This window comes from Moschus berezovskii, chromosome 7 (genome assembly GCF_049115385.1).
Source record: "Moschus berezovskii isolate FMDL1 chromosome 7, NW_MosBer_1.0, whole genome shotgun sequence".
NCBI classification, from domain to species: Eukaryota; Metazoa; Chordata; class Mammalia; order Artiodactyla; family Moschidae; genus Moschus; species Moschus berezovskii.
The window spans coordinates 76,444,699-76,470,493 of NC_142466.1; the positions used below are offsets into that span (position 1 = coordinate 76,444,699).

General features: G+C 47.2%; 1 protein-coding gene across 3 annotated transcripts in view; it reads right to left on the minus strand.

The window, feature by feature from the left end:
• The window catches only part of GFRA2 (GDNF family receptor alpha 2), a 227,732-nt gene that overhangs the window by 128,827 nt on the left and 73,110 nt on the right, over window positions 1-25,795 (minus strand). For 2 of the 3 annotated variants that reach the window (XM_088838007.1, XM_088838009.1), the window contains one exon: window positions 908-1,073. The exons of the other annotated variant lie outside the window; for it this stretch is intronic. The gene's annotated coding sequence lies outside the window, so the exon portion shown is untranslated. The remainder of the gene's footprint in view (window positions 1-907; window positions 1,074-25,795) is intronic. 3 annotated transcript variants of the gene reach the window in all.

Sequence of the window (25,795 nt, forward strand, 5' to 3'; positions counted from 1 at the left end):
ACAATGAGCTGCCATTAGAACCCTGACCCAGAGTGGAAAGAGGCTGACAATCAGTATTGACCAACACCAACCACCCCCTCCCAAACACTCTTGAGGGCCGAGGAGTCAGCCAACTTCAATGCCTGAGGTTCCCATGCCAGCCTGCTTTTCAGTCAAGACCCCAAAGCCCAAGGTTAAATTGAACATGATTCTGGAAGATAATATACCTATTATCACTTTCACCCTGCTCCCAGGGACAATAATGAAAATGTGCTTATGATACAATCACAAAATCATTTCACATATTATTTATTTTTATCCTTTTATGTCACAAGTATTTTTAGAATCTCCCTCTGATATATTGTGGAGTGAAGCAGGGTATACATTTTCCCAAATGCATTATCTCATTTCATCCCCAGAACAAAGCTTAAATGTGGATGAGAAGGATATTATACCCATTTGGCAGAGAAGTAAAGCAAAACAGAGTGGTCAAGTATTTGCCCAAGTTGAACAAGAAGCAGCGGGCCTGACTCACACTGCCTGTCTTTTCCTCAGCATCTCTATATCAGTGTGGAAGGAAGTCTGAGGAAGCTAACCAGGAGGGGCTCCTTCTTAGGACAGGTTTGTTGTTTAGCTAAGTTGTGTCTGACTTTTCTGCAACTTCACAGACTGTAGCCTGCCAGGCTCCTCTGTCCATGAGATTTCCCAGGCTAGAATACTGGAGTGGGTTACCATTTCCTTCTCCATGGGATGTTCCCAACCCAGGGATCAAACCCAAGTCTCTGGCCCTGCAAGTGGATTCTTTACTGCTGAGTCACCTAGGAAGCCCTCTTAGGGCAGGAGGAAAAGAGAAACCCCTGCACCAGCAGATGCCAGATTCTATCTGCAGATGTATCATCTTTGGCACAGAGTTTCTGAATACGTGTACCTGAATGATTTCAACTGAGGTGCAGACTCTCCAGCCCCACACTGCCCCATCACATCTTACTGCATCAGTCTCCACTGTGCATGGTTATGTTGCCATCCGGATGCTAATGGATTTTGAGTCTGCAGTCCTCTTTGGTCTGTGAATAGCAGCCTGGCAGTGACCTTCCCTGAAAGCAAGAAAGTGAAAGTGAAAGTCGCTGAGTCATGTCCCACTCTTTGCAACCTCATGGACTATACAGTCCCTGGAATTCTCCAGGCCAGAATACTGGAGTTGGTAGCCATTCCCTTCTCCAGGGGATTTTCCCAACCCAGGGATTGAACCCAGGTCTCCCACATTGCAGGAGGATTCTTTGCCAGCTGAGCCACTTGGGCAGCCCAATGGATATTTAGGATGGAAGAAATCCCAAATGGGATGGTACAAGACAGGACTCAGGAAGGGGTTGTGGGGTAACAGCCAACGCAAACTGCACTCCCTGTCCCCCTCACCCAGCAACAGAATTCTGCCAAGGTCAGCAGACCCTGCACCAGGTGATGGAGTCTGGAGATTCAGGCCCCCAGAGGCTGCTCCCCCTACATTCCTAGGCATAACTGGACCACATTTTCTACCCTCTTTGATCATCCTCCAACACATGGTGTGAAATAGGCAGAATAAACCAGCCATGGTCTCTCATCAGCTCAGCCAACCAGGAGAAGGTGTGAGCCTTACAATCTCCATAAAAAACCCATACAAGAGGCACACAGCCGTTGACACAATAGTCCCACTGCTGGCTCCCTGCCGGCTTTTTTCTCTGATGAACACAGGTGGTCCAAACCCAAACAGGTCCCCTGCTGCCAAGTATAAGCCTGGACTCCTGGGTAAATGACCTGAAACATGCAGTCCTTGTCCACCCCTCCTCACCAGGCATGTCTTTCTCTAGCCTGGGTGTGCTCGGCCTCCCTGCCTCTCTCCTCCTCCCCTCATTGGTCTGGAGCTTTAGAGTTGCTCTTTTGTCTCATACCGATGTCCCCCAGCTCTTCAAGCCCTTCCCTTCTTCAAGCAGAGTCCATCCTGGGCCTTTGCTGCCAGCATAGATCAAAATCTGTGACCACGTGGTGCCAGCTTTTTGGCATGCTGAGGATGTAAAAGGATGAGAGGTGGGAGCATGGCAGCTCCCAGTAGGATGGAGGGAGAAGGAGGTATCAAAGGAGCTGTCACTCAGAGACCCACTCACAGCGGGACCGCGGCAGTGCCGAGGATCCAGGAGTGTGTTACTGCAAGAGTGGGTTGCACGGGCTCAATGGATCTGATGGTGTTGGTGGAAATGTCAGATACGGAGGCTGAATTCTCTGGGACTCTGTTACACGAAAAGGAGGCAATGCAGGATGAAGGCCCTGGCTCCTAGAAAGGGGCCCCAGGAAGGAGGTAAGAGACACACTTAAACACGCCTAGTACTTCTTGTGCCCTGAGTACCAGTCTTGGTGAGACTGGGAGGGTCTTCCAACAACCAGGCGATCTCACTAGGGGAGAAGGGAAACCTGGAAAGCAACTTCACTCTCCCAGGACATCAGGGGCAGGGGGCTGCCTCTTGATGGCTTTGCAGAAATATTTGACACCTCCACTCTTTCCAGAAAATCCATTTTCAAACCCTACTGTCCTGAGAACAGGATGGTGGCTGGGCTAGCCTCTCTGGGTCCCCAGGAGAGAGGGGGAGCCATGTGCACGGAGCAGGACAGACCTAAACCCCCATGCTGGGCCAGGACCAAACATGTACTTGCAGTCACCTCTTTGGAAGCCACCAGGGCCCCTGTGGAGTGTCCTCCAGGTGGCATCTCTCTGTTCTCTCTGCCTCTTGCCTGCAGCCCTGGAACAGAAGCCAGAGCTGGCCTCCCTTGAGGCAGGCTCACAAGTGGTCCACACCTCAGCCAGTGCTGCCAGAGGTCCCACCAGAGGCTGGGGGCTGGATCTTCTCTGCAGCTCTGAAACTGAAAATGTTAGTCTCTCAGTCATATCCGACTCTTTTTGACCCCATGGACTGTAGCCCACCAGGCTCCTCTGTCCATGGGATTCTCCAGGCAAGAATACTGGAGTGGGTTGCCATGCCTCTTTCCAGGGGATCTTCCCAACCGAAGGATGGAACCCGCGTCTCTCATGTCTCCGGCATTGGCAGGCGGGTTCTTTACCACTAGCACCACTGCAGCTCTGCTACTGCTACTGCTGCTGCTGCTGCTAAGTCGTTTCAGTCATGTTGGACTCTGTGCGACCCCATAGATGGCAGCCAACAGGCTCCGCCATCCCTGGGATTCTCCAGGCAAGAACACTGAAGTGGGTTGCCATTTCCTTCTTCAATGCATGAAAGTGAAAAGTGAAAGTGAAGTCGCTCAGTCATGCCTGACTCTTCGCGACCCCATGGACTGCAGCCTACCAGGCTCCTCTGTCCATGGGATTTTCCAGGCAAGAGTACTGGAGTAGGTTGTCATTGCCTTCTCCGACTGCAGCTCTAACCCCTTCTAAATTCCCACGCCACTTTTCCACAGCTTCTAGAGAATGTGGGGCTGGTTTCCCCAGGCTGGATCATCCAAGCAGTTGAGTGCCCCTCCCAGGACTAAATCCCAAAGAATGTCTCCACTAACCCAATTCTAACCAAACTCATGGGCAGGGCCCAAGAATGTGGAGTGTCCCCTGTCCTCCATCTACCTGGGGTGCTTGGTGGGCTCGAGGAACAGCCCTTTATATTCCCAAAGTCCACAGCCCCTCTCCACAGGTTCTTCAAATGCCAGAGACCCTGGAGTCCCCCTGTGTACAAAGCCCTCCCCTATGCACACCTCCAAAAGCTGTCCTAAAGAGCTCCACTCCAGGAGTGAAAAGGAGGTCTTCCCCTCCACCCCCAGTCCAGGACATTCACTGCAGAATCTGCCTTAGCTTCCTTTGTGTTGTTTTTATTATCATTTTTTAAAAATTAATTATAGATTCACAGGAAGTTATAATTTAAAAAAAATAGTATGATGGGCCTCATAGACCCTTAATGCAGTTTCCCCTCACACTTACAATGTACATAACTCTCCTACAGTATCAAAACCAGGAAACTGACAGAGCACATGTGTGCCTACAGTCCCCTGCCATTTTCTCACATGCAGCCACCACTGCAACCAAGACACAGAACCATCTGCTGCCACCAAGGCCCCTCCTCTTCTTCCTCCCCCTCAATTGCCCCTGCCCCCATCCTCACCTCCCCAACCCCGGGTTGTCACTAACGGTTTTCTATCTCTGTTAAGTATGTCACTTCTGGTCTTTGCCCCACTGAGCTAGTGGCCACTGGAAACCACCTCAGAGACAGGGCAGACCCCAGATGAGAAGAATGACCAGGGCAGGCAGGCCCAGGACACAAGTGGCCCCAGAAGTCCAGCCTCTCTTGGATCCAGATATCTCACATACCTGGAGCCTGTGTGCCCCACACCTGCCCGTGTCGGGCCTTATCACCCCTGTCGCATTTTGCCTCCATGCCCCTTGCTGCCCTGGACAGGGTCCCTCATCTGTCTGGCCCACTCCCGCACAAATAAGCACTGGAAAGCAGCTGCTCTCTGCTGCCCTCATCAGGCAGTCAGCTGCTCCAACTGTCTGGGCCCCAGGATTTTAATTTGAAATTCTCCCAAGTCATGCTTCCCCATACTGTACTGACATAATTCATTTTTATTACCTAAATATAGGGCTTAATATTTTTCCCTGTTAAATTTCATCTTGTTTGTTTCAGGCATCATTTCAGCTTATCAGGATGTTTTCAAAGCCTCAGCTATCTCTCTGGACCTCAATTATCCCTTCTAACTGTCATCTAAAAATTTAATAATGCTGCCCTCTGTGTCTTCACCCACGTCACAGATGAAAGGTTGACTTGAAGCGAGCTCTGTGGCACAATACTAGGAGCCCCCCTTCTAAACTTCGATTTGAGATTTAATCAATCTCTTTTAGGGAACAATTTTTCAGCAACTATAGGTCCCCCCAAGTGCCTATCAGCTGGACTTCTTTTTTTCCATTTATTCACAAGGTTGCCACGAATGATTTTACACTGTCCATTCAAGGGTTGGCCAGCCGAGGTAGCTAAGCCTCACCAGTCTCTCAGTATAAACCATGCTCACACTTCCTTTTGTACCCAAGTTATAGCGCCTTTGAGTCTCCACTCACCTCATCAGGAGCCTGATTCCCAAATATTCCCAAGAATACTAAGGATTGCATACATTTATCTAAAACAGAGCCCTCCAAAAGGCTACCTGGCTGTTTTACCTGCAAACAAACCAGAAACTCAGTGGCCAGTTTTGCTCCTCGGCCTTATTTGTGGAGGCAAAGATGGCTTTCTGAGGTCAGTTCAGTTCAGTCACTCAGTTGTGTCCGACTATCTGAGGTCAGATAGAGGACATCAAATCTGCCCAGGACCCAGGTTTTGCATCTGTAATTGGAAGCCTGCAGTTTCCACCCCCGACCCCAAACTTTAAGCTTTTTATTTTGTATTGGAGTGTAGCCAATTAACAATGTTGTGATAGTTTCAGGTGAATAGCAAAGGGACTCAGGCGTACATATTCATGTATCCATTCTCCACCAAGGCTTCCCTCCCACCCAGGCTGCCACATAACATTGAGCAGAGTTCCCTGTGCTAACTAACCAACAGTGTGTCCTTGTTGGTTAGTCATTTTGAATACAGCAGTGTGTACATGACCATCCCAAACTCCCTAGCTGTCCCTTCCCTCCCCCACCCCACCGTGCAAACCATAAGTTCATTCTCTAAGTCTGTGAGTCTCTCTCTCTTTTGTAAGTAAGGTCATTTGTATCATTTCTTTTTAGATTCCACATATAAGGGATTTCATACAATATGTCTCTTTCTTTTTCTGACTTACTTCACTCAGGATGACATCTCGAGGTCCATTCATGTTGTTGCAAATGGCATTATTTCATTCCTTTTAATGGCTGAGTAATATCCCATTGTATATATGCTGTGAAAGTGCTGCACTCAATATGCCAGCAGATTTGGAAAACTCAGCAGTGGCCACAGGACTGGAAGAGGCCAGTCTTCATTCCAATCCCAAAGAAAGGCAATGCCAAAGAATGCTCAAACTACCACACAATTGCACTCATCTCACACGCTAGTAAAGTCATGCTCAAAATTCTCCAAGCCAGGCTTCAGCAATATGTGAACCATGAACTCCCAGATGTTCAAGCAGGTTTTAGAAAAGGCAGAGGCACCAGAGATCAAATTGCCAACATCCGCTGGATCATGGAGAAAGCAAGAGAGTTTCAGAAAAACATCTATTTCTGCTTCATTGACTATGCCAAAGCCTTTGACTGTGTGGATCACAATAAACTGTGAAACATTCTGAAAGAGATGGGAATCCCAGACCACCTGACCTGCCTCTTGAGAAACCTGTATGCGGGTCAGGAAGCAACAGTTAGAACTGTACATGGAACAACAGACTGGTTCCAAATAGGAAAAGGTGTACGTCAAGGTTGTATATTGTCACCTTGCTTATTTAACTTATATGCAGAGTACATCATGAGGAACGCTGGGCTGGAAGAAGCACAAGCTGGAATCAAGATTGCTGGGAGAAATATCAATAACCTCAGATATGCAGATGACACCACCCTTATGGCAGAAAGTGAAGAGGAACTCAAAAGCCTCTTGATGAAAGTGAAAGAGGAGAGTGAAAAGGTTGGCTTGAAGCTCAACATTCAGAAAACGAAGATCATGGCATCTGGTCCCATCACTTCATGGGAAATAGATGGAAAAACAGTGGAAACAGTGTCAGACTTTGTTTTTTTGGGCTCCAAAATCACTGCAGATGCTGATTGCAGCCATGAAATTAAAAGACGCTTGCTCCTTGGAAGGAAAGTTATGACCAACCTTGATAGTATATTAAAAAGCAGAGACATTACTTTGCCAACCAAGGTCCGTCTAGTCAAGGCTATGGTTTTTCCCGTTGTCATGTATGGATGTGAGAGTTGGACTGTGAAGAAGGCTGATCGCCGAAGAATTGATGCTTTTGAACTGTGGTGTTGGAGAAGACTCTTGAGAGTCCCTTATACTGCAAGGAGATCCAACCAGTCCATTCTAAGGGAGATCAATCCTGGATGTTCATTGGAGGGACTGATGCTAAAGCTGAAACTGCAATACTTTGGCCACCTCATGCGACGAGTTGACTCACTGGAAAAGACTTTGATGCTGGGAAAGGTTGGGGGCGGGAGGAGAAGGGGACGACGGAGAATGAGATGGCTGGATGGCATCACCGACTCTGTGGACATGAGTTTGAGTGTACTCCGGGAGTTGGTGATGGACAGGGAGGCCTGGCATGCTGTGATTCATGGGGTCGCGGAGAGTCGGACACGACTGAGCGACTGAACTGAACTGATATATGTACCACATGGAAGCCTGCAGCTTTTCCCCAGACTCACCAGGGCCCCAGGACATTAGGGCTCCAGAACTGTCTCCCCCATACCCCTGACTAATGGTCCTACCCCAGGCCTGACTTCCCCTTTCCTACTGGTGAGTTTCCACCCATGGAGCCTGGCTGTTCTTTCCTGCCTGTAGCCATCAAATACATTCATGTGGGCAAGAGGTCCCATTCCCCATCTCTGTGAGGACCCTCTGCTCCTGTGTATGTTCAGGATAAAAACTGAGACTTAAGAAAGAGGTACAATCAACAAGGTTGCCCTCTACCCAAGTTCCATATCACATAGACAGTATTGGGAGAAGGGTAACCCCTCATCCACCACTCTGGGCTGAGCAGAAGTGCCCTGTGCCACCCTGATGATCAACTTAACAGCTGTCAAAAGAAGAAAGGAGGTGGGATGATCTGCTTTGTTCTAAGTGAACTCATGCTGGCTTCTAGCAATCACCTTTTTTTTCTAAGAACTCACAAATCATCAATTTCAGGCATCTGTTTCAGAATTTTGCCAAGAATCAACTTTGAAATGACTGAACAATCATTTCCAGAATCAGGGAAGGTTTCAGGCTAACTGGGCCTGATGAATGAGTAAGATCCTTAAGTGGAAACCAAGGTTTCTCCAAGCCCTGTCAGCTGTTCTTCCTCTCTCACTCGCCACCATGATCACATTCACACCCACAGGTTCACACACATACCCAGGAGGCACCCTCCACTGAACTGTACTCAGAGGACCCCACAGCCCCTCTAACAAGGACATGCCATCCAGCACTAAGATACTCCAAGTCAGCATTCCTGAATCTTCCCCATCTTTTCATCTCATTCAGAATGGCTGCGTCCTCTGTCCATCACCCCCACCCTCCCCAGGAGGTAATAGACATCTTCATATGTGTAATTGTAACTATGGCTGAGGAGCCGCGTGATGGCGGGGCAAAGGGAGCCAGGCACGTGGGAAGGTGCTCAGACGGGCTCTGACCCATGCCGCACACACACCTCCATCTGTCAGCAGCCGCCCTCCCTGTATGGGGAGTTGATGAAGCGTTGACTGCCAGTTCACTAACGTCCTTGTCTGCAGACGCTGCAAAGACAGTTTTCCAAAGAGGAATTCTGAGGCTTAGACTCCAGTCTTCTCAAAATGACAGTAATTAAAGTGGAGAAGGGCAGCACGTCTGGGCCCCTCCTTAACCTGTCGTTTCTGGGCTGACGATGGGGATCCATCTTCAAGGTCACTCTGTCCTCCTCCTAGATGACCCCTTCTTTCCTTCCTGCTCCTCTCACCTCTCCAAGCCAGGCCTCAGACAGCCAAGGGCCCAGCTTTCCCCAATCATCAGTGAGGCCAACCAGGTCCCCTAGAATGAAAGTCTGAATGTCAGTCGCTCAGTCGTGTCTGACTCTTTGAGACCCCACGGACTGTAACCCTCCAGGTTCCTCTGTCCATTGGATTCTCCAGGCAAGAATACTGGAGTGGGTAGCCATGCCTTTCTCGAAGGGACCTTTCCAATCTGAGTCTCCTGTGTCTCCTGTATTGCAGGCAGATTCTTCACTGTCTCATCCACTAGGGAAGCCTTCCCTTAGAATAGCAAGTGCCTTCAAAACTCAGCTCTTGGGAGTTGCTGAGTCTTCTTAGACTGGTCACCTAAGCCTCATGGCGTCTGGGGCTGGGGCAGAGACAGTGTCAGAGTTGGAAATGACCTCAGCAGCATCCAGACCTTCCTTCCTTCACAGGAGGAAACTGAGGTTCCAGAAAGAGAAATAACTTGCTTAAGTTCAGTTGAATAGCCACAGAGTGAAAATGAGAGCTCAATTCTCCTGATTTCTGGTTTATTCCACTAACTCAGAGCCATTGACTGAAGGCAGGCACTGTGATGGGTGTTTTACATAAATTATTTCTAATTTTGAGAAAATGGAGTGATCTGTCCAAGGTTACATATATCAAAAGTAGTAGATGAGGGATTCAAGGTCATTATCCCATTCTTTCTCATAAACAGCCATCAAGGGCAGCCAGAAGCCAGTTTGTGTGGGTTTGTGAACGTATAAGAGTGTGTCTCACTCTCCAATGGGAGAAGTCCTGAAATCTATGATCCAGCTATGGGGTTCTACTGATAACATTCCATGTCCTTCACAGTAAGGACTTCCCGTGGCCAAATGTCATTAAAGGTGAGGTCAGGAAGGACAGATACACCTGAATACAAGAGACAAGAAAGGATTCAGAGGAGAAAGTATACCTGGAGTTTGACCAAGGAGTAGGATCTGGAACGTAAGACAGAAACAGGAAGAACCTTGGAATTAGAGAAATCTCAAGGGTTAAAATTCAGCATTCAAAAAACCAAGATTATGGCATCTGGTCCCATCACTTCATGGCACATAGAGAGGGAAAAAACAGAAACAGTGGCAGATTTTATTTTCTTGAGCTTCAAAATCACTGCAAATGGTGGCTGCAGCCATGAAATTAAAAGACACTTGCTCCTTGGAAGAAAAGCTATGACAAACCTAGACAACCTATTAAAAACCAGAGACATGACTTTGCCGACAAAGTTCCATCTAGTCAAAGCTACGGTTTTTCCAGTAGTCATGTACAGATGTGAGAGTTGGACCATAAAGAAGGCTGAGTGCCAACGAATTGATGCTTTTGAACTGTGATGCTGGAGAAGACTCTTGAGAGTCCCTTGGACAGCAAGGAGATCAAACCAGTCAATCCCAAAGGAAATCAACCCTGACTATCCATTGAAAGGACTGATGTTGAAGCTGAAGCTCCAATACTTTGGCCACCTGATGGAAAAAGCCGATTCATTGGAAAAGACTCTGATGCTGGGAAAGATTGAGGGTAGGAGGAGACGGGGAAGAAAGAGGATGAGATGGTTGGATAGCATCACTGACTGGATAGACATGAGTTTGGGCAAACTCTGGTAGATAGTGAAGGACAGGGAAGCCTGGTGTGCTGCAGTCCACGGGGTCACAAAGAGTCAGGCACGACTTAGGGACTGAACACAACAAGGCAGACCTAATAAAACCTTAAGTCCCTCTTCAGTTCAGTTCAGTTCAGTTCAGTCGCTCAGTCGTGTCCGACTCTCCGCGACCCCATGAATCACAGCACGCCAGGCCTCCCTGTCCATCACCAACTCCCGGAGTACACTCAAACTCATGTCCACAGAGTCGGTGATGCCATCCAGCCATCTCATTCTCCGTCGTCCCCTTCTCCTCCCGCCCCCAACCTTTCCCAGCATCAGAGTCTTTTCCAGTGAGTCAACTCGTCTCATGAGGTGGCCAAAGTATTGGAGTTTCAGCTTTAGCATCAGTCCCTCCAATGAACATCCAGGATTGATCTCCTTTAGAATGGACTGGTTGGATCTCCTTGCAGTATAAGGGACTCTCAAGAGTCTTCTCCAACACCACAGTTCAAAAGCATCGATTCTTCGGCGATCAGCTTTCTTCACAGTCCAACTCTCACATCCATACATGACCACGGGAAAAACCATTGCCTTGACTAGACGGACCTTGGTCGGCAAGTCCCTCTTGGGTATTGCTTATTCATAAAAGAAACAAGGGATGCACATTCCCAATCTAGCTGCCTGCCCAGATGTCTGCCCACTCCCTCCCCATATTCCATCCCCCACCTCATGGATTTGACAGGAGGATTGATCAGATCTCAGAGGAAGTGATGGGATAATTTTGCTCCTGGGGCACTGGCTCCATACACTACTTGCCTACCCAGCTCTTGGGAAGTTAAGAGGTTTTGTAAAGAGAAGTTAGAGGAGAGGCAGTGGAGGGGAGGGAATGGAAAGAGACCAGCCCCATCATGGACTTGGGCATAGCCCCCTGAGGCTTTTGTGGGTGGTGGGGCACTGCTTTCTTAGCTCTCCCCATGAGATGAAACAATTGCCGTGTCATTGTCAGTTGAGTTATAACAACTTTCTTACCATTTTTTTTGCAAAATGAGGCTGATAATGGTATGCACCACACAGGTTGGTTGTGAGGGTTAAATAAGACACAAAGTACCTGCTAGAGTGGCTGGCACATAATCAGCCCACAATAAATGTTAGATTTTTATTATTGTTTTTATTTCTAGCTTGATGAAAAATGCATTATTTTTACACTGTTATAAAACTAAGAAAACCACGAGTTAGGTCCCACAAATTTCATTGCCAAGATCATGTACTTTGGACAGTTCTATTACATTTGTGTTATTTAAACAAAAATTTGCCTTCTCGGGCAAGTTCAGAGGAAAGCATTCCCTCTATCGACCCAAGGCAGTGCTTATGCTCATAAAATACAACTTTTTCATTTCAAGGTGATTTCTAACTGCTCCTCATCACAGTATAATTCTGAGGTCAGTGGGGCAGGCATTGTTCCATTTCCTTTATTAGATGCTGAAACTCATGGTAAAGGAAGTTTGTTGCTGGACCTAAAACTTGGTCCCTGGTGCCCTGCTTAGTCTGCAGTCCAGAAACATTGAACACGATAACTCAGCAGAACGCCTGCCTGTCCTCCCCAGCAGTCACTATTTGTGACCTGCCTCTGCCCTTTGCTGAGTACTGCAGCTTTCCCAGGCTTCTTTCTAACCCAATGGGACCCTCGCCTGAGAATGAGATGTTCAGAGTCTTGAGGAGTCTGGAATCGTATGCAAAGATGCTAAGACTGCTCTTTTAAACAGCACATAATACAGAGATGCTTTTCCAAACCACAGGGGGTTCCAGTACCCAACCCTGCCATCACCAGCTCTACCACCACCCCTACCCCTATTCACAACTAATCCCTTTCCTTGCCTAGCCTGCTTCCAAAAAGACGGCCAGTCTCACCTTGGTATTATTGCTTTGACAGGTGTCACAGCTGGTACAAGCTCTGACTGGTCAAAGCCCATATTCCTCCAGGTATCAGAGTTCTTCCAAGTATTAGCTATCTTGAATATCAATGTTTCCCATTACCACTCCCTTGTAGGCTTACTCTCCAACAGGTTGGCTGACCACCACTCACCAAACATCTAGAGCCATCCTCCAAGGTTTGGCTCAGCCTTCTCTCCTAGAAAGGCTTTTCCTTATTGATCCAGCTTCTGCCCATCCTCATGGATCCTGGTCAAAAGTCTTTTCCTATAGGAAGCCCTCTTAGACTATCCCAGTCCACAGTGTTTACCACTATTTTCTAGCTCCCTAAAGTCATTAGGGCTTCCCAGGTGGTGCCAGTGGTAAAGAACCCACCTGCCAATGCAGAAGACTTAAGAGATGCAGGTTCAATTCCTGGGTCAGAAAGATCCTCTGGAGAAGGAAATGGCAACAAACTCCAAATTCTGGCCTGGAAAATCCCATGAACAGAGGAGCCTGGCAGGGTACGTCTATGGGGCCGCAAAGAGTCGGACACGAGTGAAATGACTTAGCACGAAGACATAATCGTTAGGCTGCTTTTTTTTCCAAACTGCAAGTTGTATGTACTTAAGGGTCATGGAAATCAATTCCATAGGTCACAATGAGTAGTCTTTAATAAAATTGAGTAGAATATAAAATATCAGAATATATTGCCAGTGATAGGTATTGATCCTAGCATGCCCATGCACGTATACACATATACGAGTTGCATACAGATGCAATGTAAGATCTATTTCTCAGGGGAAGATGCAGATAAGGACTCTGCACTCTGGATGGCTGGGATGTCTGTCCCCTACCTGTGCTCACAGACTCCAGGACCCCTGCAGAGACAACAGCTGGGGAAAAAAAAATATTCCTCACTGTGAGTAGCAGTTGAAACTTTTTGACAAATATTGGGTATGAATGCTTTCCATCCTCAATAGAACCACGAACATATAATCTGTCCAACTTCTCCATCAGAGATGACAGGACTGGGATGGTTGAGAAGGGAAGAGGAGGAGCCCCTGGAAGCCCCTCCCACCTGGGAGAGAAAGCATGAGCTGGCAAACTGTCCACCACCTGGCACGAGTGACCCCATGACATGCTCACGAGAGCAGGTCCTTGTCCCCTCCACTTACCTCTCTCCTCAGCACCTAGAACCAAATAGCAGGAGTTCAAAAATAAGTGTTTGGACTTCCCTGGTGATCTACTGGTTAAGAATCCACCTGCCAGTGCAGAGTAAATGGGTTCCATCTCTAGTCTGGGAACTAAGATCCCACGTGCCACAGAGCAACGAAGCCCATGTACCACAACTAGAGAGCCCACGCACGACAACTGCTGAGCCTGTGCTCTGGAGCCCACAAGCTACACTGCGGAGCCCATGCACCCTAGAACCCATGCTCTGCAACAAAAGAAGCCACTGCAATGAGAATCCCTCGCCCCACAACTAGAGAGTAGCCCTCACTCGCCACAACCAGAGAAAAGCCCACACACAGCAATGAAGAGCCCACGTGCTGCGACAAAGACCCTGAGTGGCCAAAATTAAGCAAATACAATTTTTAAGTTAAAAAGTAAGTGTTGGTGAATGGGTGTGCAGCTTAGGTTAGATCATTCTGATAACAAAAGATGAATCTCTGTGGCTTAATGTTGGTTGTCTCCCACTCATGCAAAGCCCTCTCTGAGTCACTGTCCTCCAAGTAAGAGCTCAGAGATCTGAGCAGCTTGCATTACAGCACACTGCCTGCCGCACTGAGGCGTGGGTTCCAGATGACCATGGCAGGAAAGAGAGAGCTGGAGGGTTGCGCACCATAACACATCCCTTCCCCACCCAGCCTTTGGCCAAACCTTGTCACATAGCTCCCGCTGAACGGCCAGGAGGGTGGGAAGTACAGAGAAGCACATAGATACCTGGTGAGCAGTAAATGTCTCTGCCAGGACTCTGGGTGAGCCCTTCGCCTTGCTACCAACCACACTTCACTCTGTGTACAAACCTACCCTCTCCATCTGCCCAGGTATCCATTCCATGGGGCTCAGGGTGTCTGTTCTCAAGAAAACACTGTGCGAACTTCTGGAAATACAGATGGCAAAGACAGTACCCCAGTTTGGATCACCCCAGAAGCAGACCCTGAGCCAGGGATTAAAGCACATGTGACCAACTTGGGGGGTGCAGGAAACACCAGCCAGGTAGAAGAAAGGGCCCCAAAAGATGCATTTTGTTATCCTGCCTACTTCATCCGGTGTCTAAGCGCAATCCCGTGGAGAAGCTCTGGAAAATAGTGAAAATCACACCTCAAAATGATTTCCATTGGAGGGTTAGGGAGCTCAGCTATTTCTCAACCCGTTCCCATAAGTAATGAAATTCTCATCCTCTTGCCGAATTCTTGGTTTTTCAGGCTGTCTTGAACCTAGCTATCACATAACTCTACTCTGGCCAGCGTGAAGAAAAAGGAGATCTGCTGACAAGGGTTCTGGGGCAGCCTTTGCTCTCTTGAGCCCAAGAACAGATGGATTTACTGATGGTCCTTCCTCTCCTCTTCCCCTGAATGCAAATGTGATGCCTTAAGTTACTAAAGTTGTCTCTCGACCATCAGGTATTGAGCAGGAGGACAAGTTAAGCATGGCAGCGTGGAAAGGGAGGAGGGACTTGGAACTCTGACAGCATCACCAAACAGCCAAACAATGTCTGGCAACAGCCTGTTTTCTCATCTTGTGAGAAGTGTAAGGTCCTCTAGACTTAAGCCCCATCTACTCCAGTACCCTCTACTTCAGCCCAACGCAATCCTAACCACCCAAGTGGATGACTTCAGGGAAAGGATCCTTTGTGCATGTCTAAGTCACACCCAGGGTTGGTGAGAGGTCTGATTTGGCTGGAGGATGGTGTGTGCATTACAGATTGGAGGGGAAGAGGCTGCAGAAGAAGGTTAAGCACAGAACATCAAATGTCTGCGCTGCCATTTAAAGGATTTCAAAGGAGAGGTTTGCAGAGCCCCACACAAAGACATGTGATAATCATTTCTGTTTCAGAAAATAACTGCAATCAATCATACAAAGGGGGAAGGAATATTAATAGCTTGGAATTCACATACACACACTATTATATACTAAACAGATATTCTAAGGACTTCCCTGGTGGTCTCATGATTGAGAATCTGCCTTGCAATGCAGGGGACATGGGTTCAATCCCTGATCAGGGAACTAAGATCCCACATGCTGTGGAACAACTAAGCCTGCATGCCACAGTGAAGGATCCCACACGACAATGAAGATCTGAGTGTGGTAACTAAGGCCCAATGCAGACAACCAAATAAATATCTATAAAACAAAATAAGTAATCTACAGGGCCTACTGTGTAGCACAGGGAACTCTACCCAATATTCTGCAGTAGCCTATATGGGAAAAGAATCTGAAAAAGAATGGATGCATGTATGACTCTGCTATACATCTTTGCTATACATCTGAAATGAACACAATACTGTAAATCAACTATACTCCAAAATAAAACTAAATTACAAAATTTTAAATCATGCAAAGGAAGAAAGATATCACCCCTTTAAAGATATAGATGATCTCCTGTGGGTAGCACTCTTCTGCATTCTCTGCAGCCTCTGTTACAGCTGCCACTTAATACAGAATTGAATTGAAATAAAGTTACCTTAATCATTGTCCTGTGGCATACACTGCTTGAATCAACTGCTAAAGCTACTCGGGTAGGTTTCAGGTATATTTCTGGCTCTGCCACTAACCCAGTTTGTGACACTGGCTGTGTCACTTCTCTCTCCAGGCCTCAGCATCCTTCAGTTCAGTTCAGTTCAGTCGCTCAGTCGTGTCCAACTCTTTGCGACCCCATGAACCACAGCACACCAGGCCTCCCTGTCCATCACCAACTCCCAGAGTTCACTCAAACTCATGTCCATCGAGTCGGTGATGCCATCCAGCCATCTCATTCTCTGTCGTCCCCATCTCCTCCCACCCCCAACCCCTCCTAGCATCAGACTCTTTTCCAGTGAGTCAACTCGTCGCATGAGGTGGCCAAAGTATTGGAGTTTCAGCTTTAGCATCAGTCCTTCCAATGAACACCCAGGATTGATCTCCTTTAGAATGGACTGGTTGGATCTCCTTGCAGTCCAAGGGACTCTCAAGAGTCTTCTCCAGCACCACAGTTCAAAAGAACCAATTATTAGGCGATCAGCTTTCTTCACAGTCCAACTCTCACATCCATACATGATCACGGGAAAAACCATTGCCTTGACTAGACAGACCTTGGTTGGCAAAGTAATCTCTCTACTTTTTAATATGCTATCTAGTCTGGTCATAACTTTCCTTCCAAGGAGTAAGTGTCTTTTAATTTCATGGCTACAATCAGCATCTGAAGTGATTTTGGAGCCCCCCAAAATAAAGTTTCCACTGTTTCCCCATCTATTTCCCATGAAGTGATGGGACCAGATGCCATGATCTTCATTTTCTGAATGTTGAGCTTCAAGCCAAACATTTCACTCTCCTCTTTCACTTTCATCAAGAGGCCTTTGAGTTCCTCTTCACTTTCTGCCATAAGGGTGGTGTCATCTGCATATCTGAGGTTATTGATATTTCTCCCAGCAATCTTGATTCCAGCTTGTGCTTCTTCCAGCCCAGCGTTCCTCATGATGTACTCTGCATATAAGTTAAATAAGCAGGGGGACAATATACAACCTTGACTTACTCCTTTTCTTATTTGGAACCAGTCTGTTGTTCCATGTCCAGTTCTAACTGTTGCTTCCTGACCTGCATACAGGTTTCTCAAGAGGCAGGTCAGGTGGTCTGGTGTTCCCATCTCTTTCAGAATTTTCCACAGTTTATTGTGATCCACACAGTCAAAGGCTTTGGCATAGTCAATGAAGCAGAAATAGATGTTTTTCTGGAACTCTCTTGCTTTCTCCATGATCCAGCGGATGTTGGCAATTTGATCTCTCGTGCCTCTGCCTTTTCTAAAACCTGCTTGAACATCTGGAAGTTCACGATTCAAATATTGCTGAAGCCTGGCTTGGAGAATTTTGAGCATGACTTTACTAGCATGTGAGATGAGTGCAATTGTGTGGTAGTTTGAGTATTCTTTGGCATTCCCTTTCTTTGGGATTGGAATGAAGACTGACCTTTTTCAGTCCTGTGGCCATTGCTGAGTTCCAAATTTGCTGGCATATTGAGTGTAGCACTTTCACAGCATCATCTTTCAGGATTTGAAATAGCTCAACTGGAATTCCATCACCTCCACTAGCTTTGTTCGTAATGATGCTCTCTAAGGCCCACTTGACTTCAGCATCCTTACCTACACAGAAAAGTATAGAACTTCGTCACTTTCTCCAATAATGCTGGGTACCTTGATGGACTACATCTGGCAACCAGGACAGGTATCCAGGCTCGTTCCACCTGATTTCCACAGAACAGGCTGGGGAAGTTGGTGGAACAGCTTTACTAAGACCCTTAGCCACCAAGTGCTGAACAGAGAATATAGGTCAATAGCTAAGCCGTTCCAAACCAGATTTGGGGAAAAAAAAACTACAGAGCGAATATATGTATTTCTATAGGTCTCAGATCCCAATCTGGTTCTTTCTGTGTAACATATATGCAAGTGTGGGTGGGGGGCTTTGTTGTTATTTTTCCAACTATTATTTCAAAACCAAAGATGAGGGGAGCAGGGCAACCAGATGTTTTCTCATGTGGCATTCAAATAGTGATCAATGAACCCTAATTTAGGCACATGCCGGGGAGACCCACAAAGATGAGGCATTAGACTTCATGCTCACACACCTCTCAGCCCTCCAGTCCTAAATTATATTTGACATTTCATTAAAAACCCCAAGGCATTGAAGTCAAGAGCTGAACTACTACCTTTCTAGAAAAGGAGCCACTCTTTAGGATGGATTCATTTATCTCCTGTCACCAAAGGCATCAACACCTCCCCACCCCAGCCACCACTCCCAGCCCAGCTCCAACTCACCACAGGGAAGAAATACAGTGATGGGAGGAAGGGGACCACCCCTCTGCCCTCCTCTCCTCCCACACATAACTCCCTCAGACTCGGCACATGTCAGGACAAAGCTGGTCCTGCCCTGGTGTCAGGTCACCCAGAGTCGACATCCCTTCTGGCTGCCCACCCATGCCCCACCCCAAATTCCCCACTCATTTCTTGTCCTAGAGACAGCATTTTTGCCTGTCCAGGGACATGAAGGTGTCCAGCATTGAGCATTTTTCCTTTTCCCCTTCCCCCTCTCTCTCTGTCCATCCTTCTTTCCTGGCTACAGAACTCACTGAGAACCTCTGCCTCCTAGGGCTCTGCTTAAAGTGACGGGGGCACATAGACCCGTAAGATTCAACGCTTGATCTTTTGTTAGAAGCAGCCCAGTGTCTGCCCTAGACGGAATGAGACAATGCGTAATTTGTGCCAAGGGGGCTCCAGACAGCAAGGACTATGTGGGGTGTTTGTTTGTTTGTTAACTTTTCCTTTTATTTTGAAGTATCAATGTTGGGTTGGTTTCAGATGTACAACGGTGATTCAGTTATATGCATATACATGTATCTATTCTTCTTCAAATTCATTTCCCAAATTCAAATTAGACTGTTACAGAGTATTGAGTAAAGTGTCCCATATTAGGCAATAGGTGCTTTGCCGACAAAGGTCCATCTTTGACTAGATCTAGTCAAAGCCATAGTGTTTCCAGTAGTCAAATACAGATGTGAGAGTTGGACCATAAAGAAAGCTGAGTGCCAAAGAATTGATGCTTTCGAACTGTGGTGCTGGAGAATATTTTTAAGAGTCCCTTGGACTGCAAGGAGATCAAACCAGTCAATCCTAAAGGAAATCAACTTTGAATATTCATTGGAATATTGAATGTTGAATATTGATGTTGAAGCTGAAGCTCCAATACTTTGGTCACCTGATACGAAGAGCCAACTCATTGGAAAAGACCCTGATGCTGGGAAGAATGAGGGCAGGAGGAGAAGGGGACAACAGAGAATGAGATGGTTGGATGGCATCATCAACTGAATAGATCTGCTGCTGCTGCTGCTGCTGCTAAGTCACTTCAGTCGTGTCAGACTCTGTGCAACCCCATAAATGGCAGCCCACCAGGCTCCCCCGTCCCTGGGATTCTCCAGGCAAGAACACTGGAATGGGTTGCCATTTCCTTCTCCAATGCATGAAAGTGAAAAGTAAAAATGAAGTCGCTCAGTCGTGTCCGACCTTTAGCGACCCCATGGACCGCAGCTTTCCAGGCTCCTCCGTCCATGGGATTTTCCAGGCAAGAGTACTGGAGTGGCTTGCCATTGCCTTCTCCGGAATAGATCTGAGTTTAAGCAAACTCCAAGAGATAGTGAAAGACAAGGAACACGGGCATGCTGCAGTCCATGGGATTGCAGAGTCAGACATGACTTCGTGACTGAACAACAACAACAGTAGGTCCCTGTTGGTTTTCCACTTTAAATATCGCAGTGTGCATGTGTCCATCCCAATCTCCCTGACTATCCCTTCCCCCATCCTTCCTCCCTAACCACAAGTCCAGGCCACAGGGGCTTTGGAGTCAGAGGAAAAGGCACCTCAGGCTGGCAGGAAGGGCTTAATGAAGGAGCCAGGGCTTGTTCTGCATCTCAGATACGGATGCCATCTAGGAAGGCAGGAGGAAGAAGGGAGGCATTCCAAGCAGAGAGAAGAGCACATGCAAAGATCTGGAAACAAGAAATAGTGAGAAGGCCTTTCTGCCTAAAGAAGGGGGTCAGTAAAGGCAAGCAGAGAAGCTGGGGTGGGAGAAGTCTGTTGAAGAGAGGAAGTGCTGGCATGGGGTCCCTGCAGGGATTCGGCGTTGGAAGAGTACAGCAGGCTGAGGCTGTGTGCTGCTTTCCAACTTTGGTAGGGACTGGCTGTGTATCCTTGGGCAAGCTACCTCCCGGGATTTTCTTCCCTCTGTGAGTATCACCCTCATCCCTGCTTTCTTCCAACCTGCCTTTGGGGACCAGATCAGCACCGCATGGTACCAGGTCCATGTCTCTGGACTCTTCTTCCACAGGTTTGAGGTATCAGACCACATGATGCTTCCCTAAATCATATCCCAGCTTCCCAGGTGGCACAGTGTAAAGAATCTGACTGCCAATGCAGGAGACAAAAAAGATGCAGATTCGATCCCTGGGTCAGGAAGATCCCCTGGAGTAGGAAATGGCAACCCACTCCATGGACAGATGAGGCTACAATCCACGGGGTCGCAAAGCATCAGATATGACTGAACGTACAGACACACACACACAAATCAGCTCACAAACCCAGCAGAGGATCAGGACACATTAGCAATGATTCAAATGCACAGAAATCTCACTCTGCTAAAAGCAGAGCATTTCATAACCTCTTGAATCACCTCATTCACAATTTCATCCTCAGAAGGTTTAGGAGCTAACAGAGGCAGCAGCCCTCTCAGGCTTAATTCTGATCAACCCAGAAGAAATTACTGAGTTGTGGAAATGATAGAATCCATGGATAGAGATACAGGAGCTTAGAGGAAAGTAAACGTGTCTTCTCACTGTTCAGAGCAGCCAAGAAAGAGAACAGTGGTGCAGAGAGAGAGACATGTGTCAAAGACTTTTGGAAGTCTAATTTCCAGTCATTCAGAGGAAAGGTGACTGCAATTCTTGACCAGAGACTCTAAAGGGGGAGACAGCTCAAGTAAGATGGGTAGAAATTTCTGGAGACAAGATTCTCACTATGTGATTGAAGAATATTCCAGTGGGGAAGAGAGGAGAGAGAAATCTAAAGAAATCTAAAGAACTAGAATTCTAATTAGAATTTTAGTCGCACTAGCAGCTTTCTGGCTTCAGCAAGAAAGTAGAATTACTCAGCCCTCCCTTCTTCTACAGCAAGGAGGGTGATCTTTGCCCTGAAAGTCCAGTTTTAGCCACATCACTCCCAACTCTACAAAATGCCGCGGCTCCCTCCTTCACTGTGAAAGCCTTGCCCATCTGCCCCCACTCCCACTGCCACATCCGATGCCCTAGTCAGGAGTCATCAAGATACAGCCCATAAGCCAATCAAAGTTCATCATCTGTTTTTGTACAGCCCTCAAGCTAAGAATGCTTTTTCATATCTTTTTAATGATGGGGGAAAAAAATTAAAAATGTTTACTTCATGTTGGTGGGAATGTAAATTGTCGTAGCCACTGTGGAGAACAGTATGGAAGTTCCTTAAAGAACTAAAAATTGAATTACCATATGATCCAGAAATCCCATTCCTGGGCACATATCCAGAGAAAATTATAATTCGAAAAGACACATGCATCCCAATGTTCATAGCAGCACTATTTACAATAGTCAATACATGGAAGCAACCTAGTGTCCGTCATCAGATGAATGGATAAAGAAGATGCGGTATGTGGATACCATGGAATATTGTGTGCGTGCTCAGTCACTTCAGTCATGTCTGACTTTGTGATCCCATGGACTGTAGCCCACCAGGTTCCTATGTCCATGGGATTCTCCAGGCAAGAATACTGGAGTGGGTCACCATGCCCTCCTCCCGGGGATCTTTCTGACCCAGTGATCGAACCCACGTCTCCTGCATCTTCAGGTAGATTATTTACCCACTGAGTCACCTGGGAATCCCTACAATGGAATATTACTCAACCATTAAAATAGAATGAAATAATGCCTTCTGCATCTACATGGATGGACCTAGAGATTATCATACCAAGTGAAGTATTAGAGAAAAATAAATATCATCTGGATATCACTTATATGTTGAATCAAAAAGAAGATAGAAGTTAGCATATTAACAAAACAGAAATAGAAAATAAAAGACATAGAAAATAAAGAAACCAGTTACTTACAATAACCAGAGGGAAAGGGAGAAGGAGGGATAAATTTAGGAGTTTGGAATTAACAGATATACACTACTATATATAAAATAAACAAAAAGGACCTACTGTATAGCACAGGAAGCTGTATTCATTATCCTAAAATAACTTATAATGGAGAAGAATCTGAAAAAGAAGATATTTTGTGTGTATATATAATATATATTATATGTAATATATAATTGAATCACTTTACTATATACCTGAAACTAACACAACATTGTAAATCAATGATATTTCAATTTAAAACAAAAAGAATTCTACTTTATGACATGTGAAAGTAATACATAATTCAAATTTCAGTGTTCATAAATAGAATTTATTGACACATGGTCACACCCATGCAGGTACACACTGCCTCCTTTGCTAGGGCTGCCATAACCATTACCAGAGACTGGGGGCTTAACAGAAGATGTTTATTGTCTCAGAGTTCTGAAGGCTGGAGGGCCAAACCAAGGTGTGGGCAAGGATGGTTTCTCCTGAGACCTCTCTTCTTGGCTTGTAGATGGCTGTCTTCTCCCTGTGTCCTCACGTTGCCTCCCCTCTGAACATGTCTGAGTCCTAATCTCTTCTTATAAGGACACACGGTCATATTGGATCAAAGTCCACCTAGGGACCTCATTTTAACTAAGCCACCTGTTTAAAGACCCCCGTCTCCAAATAAATTCACATTCTGAGACACTGGGTGTTAGGACTTCAATATATAGACCTTGGGGAATAAAACGCAGCAAGTAATTCTGCCTATGACTGCTTTTGCCCTACAACAGAACTGAATAGTTGTGACAGAGACCATAAGGTTCCCAGGTGGCGCTAGTGGTAAAGAACTCGGCTGCCAATGCAGGAGACATAAGAGACATGGGTTCAATCCCTGGATCAGGAAGAACCCCTGGAGGAGGGCACAGCAACCCACTCCAATATTCTTGCCTGGAGAATCCTATGGACAGAGGAGCCTGGAGGGCTACAGTCCATAGAGTCACACGGACTTGGACAGAACTGAAGCAATTTATCACACATGAGTGCATCCACAACGGAGACCATGTGGTCCCCAAAGACCATTCCAGACAGACTTTTATTATCTGTGGACCATTTACAATTTGGCCTTTTGTAAAAAAAGTCTGCCAACCTCCCCTAGACAATGTACTTTCTAAAGATCCCTCCAACACCATTCCTCCCTTTCTTATTGCAGATCTGAGCTCCACTGAAATGTACACGATCTCTCATTTTCACTGATAAAGCCCTTCCTATTTTTCAAGACATGACCCCGGCCATAGCTTTATGTGTGACCACTCCCAGGGGCCTTTGCATTCAAGCCAAAGAAATGAGTTTCTCATAAGACACTTCCAGGTAGTCAGACACAGTGAAGAGAAGAACAGCAGCCCCTCCCACCTTTCACACATTCCACACGAGGGTGGGTTTGGGGCTGGAGGACTGGCACCTGGGAGTCTCTGGGAGGGGCGGGAGACACAGCTGGGACTGAGATGTGATGGAGTCGTCGTCACTGCGGAAACAGTGGGTCTGAGGAATGAGCCTTAGAGACACAAGCAGGAAGAAAAAGTGGCAGAAGATTCTAGGTCAGCGTACTCTAAAAGTTTAGGTATCAGAGGAGAGAAGAGGGGCAGCTGAAAGAGGAGGAAGAAAGTCAGTGACAGGGATTGGGAAGGGAGCTTGAATAGAGCAGGGGGGCATCGTGGCATCTCGGAGGCAGGGTCCCAGCAGCATAGTGTCCCAGTGCCCCGAGCGAGATGCCGGCATTGAAGGGAAGTGGCACAGAGAAATGAGTCGTGGGTCTGGGCTTCTCATGTCACCAGGTTGCATGACAGGTTAGGTCACCTGAGCACAAGTCTATAAAGGAGACAAAAATATCAGTGGGGAGATTTCTCTGGTGGCCCAGTGGCTAAGACACTGTGCTCCCACTGCAGGGGGCCCAGGTTCAATCCCTGGTCAGGGAACTAGATCCCACATGTTACAACTAAGACCAGTCAAATAAATTTTTTTAATGTTTTAAATCAGTGGGATAAAGAAGTAAATTAGTACCAAATTACTCGGGTCTCTATACATGGCTTCTTCAATAAAAAGGTCCCCACTTCCACCAAAATGGACAGGCTTGGGTAGGGATCACCGATACTCCTCTCGGGCACCAACTCCAACTCCACTGGAAAAGAGTGGGATGGGTATTTTACAAAGCCTGTCTATAGGGTACCATAATATAAGCTGCTACCTGGATATGTACCAAAGTAGTCCAGGCCCAGGCTCCAGTTCTGCTGAGCTAAGACGGCTGCATCTTTCCCTCAGCCTCAGCGTCCTCATCAGAAACACAAACGGCTGGGTCAGGTCCTTCCAGACTCTTCCAGCAGTAATATTCTGGGAGGGGACGCTGAGAGAGATTGGGCGTAATGTGTGCTCTGTGGAGGCCTGCCAGGTGTGGGGAGAGTTGGGAGGATGACAGGCAAGAGAGAGTACCAGCTGGATGGAACCCAGAAACCTTCACTGTGGCTTATTTGCCTTGAAAGCTTGATAAGGGAATGATGGGGGGGGGGGGGCGGGGGGGACACTGACCTTGCAAACGGGGTCACTGGCAGACAGAGGGTGTGCTCAGCCTGCTGTGTGCCCAGACGCACACTTAGCTGGTACACACTTGTCTTTAACGCACATTCAAGTTGAGGAGGAAGGAAGGGGCTAAGGAAGGAGCTACAGAGAAGGAAATGACAGAGGGTGATCAAGAGACCCTTTGTTTCAGTCCTGCCCGAAGCCATGTCGCTTTCCCATTTTATAGAGAGAGAAACTGAAGCGGACGGAGGATGGAAGTCCCAGGCGCTGACAGTTGTCTGGGTGTGTCTCACTTAGACTGACCAGCAAGCGGGGAAAGAGGGAGGCAGGGAGGAAAATGTAGTGAACGAAGATGGCTCAGGTGGACAGTGCGATGGAAAACACCTCACTCTTTCTAGAAGAAAAAGCCACAAGCAAACAGAGCTCCCATCAGCAGGGAGGAAAGAGGAACATGTTCTCAGCACTGAGGCCTGCGGTCAAATATATGGATCCACAGCCTCATCTCCTCACTCCCTCTTATCTGTTTCCACGAGCCCAACCTCCTGAAGGACACTCCTTCCAGGGTGACTCAAGTCCTGATCTCTGTACTGCCACTCTTTGTTTGAGGACACTATTCCCTTGACTCCCGGCCATACCCTAGGCCTCACTCACCAACATTTCCCTCCTAAAGATTTCTCAATCCCTGAGACTCATGCCGATCTTGTTAATTCTGCTCTTTCAGCACCATGGTATGGAGTCTAAGAGCCACTGGGGGGTTCAAGTGGGAGAGACCAGCTTTCCTTCTTGTAGACATGCATGCTGTATGTAAGTCACCCAGTTGTGTCCAACTCTCTGCGACCCCCTGGACTGTAGCCCACCAGGCACCTCTGTCCATGGGATTCTCCAGACAAGAATACTGGAGTGAGTTGCCATGCCCTCCTCCAGGGGATCATCTTTCCCACCTAGGGATCAAACCTGCGTCCCTTATGTCTCCTGCATTAGCAGACGGGTCCTTTACCACTAGTGCCACCTGGAAAGCCCATCAGCCTCCCTGGTGCCCTCATGCATGGATTCAGCCTGTCCTCCTGGCCAAAGGCAAGAAGAGAGAGACTGAATTCTCTGGCCAGCCCTGCTGATGTGAGTTCAGTGTGAAGTCTCCCAGAGGGTGATGGGTCCAAACTGCCTTTGGGGAAGTACCTCCCACCAGCCTAAACTGCCTGTCCTGCTCCTTGCACTAAACAGATGAACTCTTATCTGTAT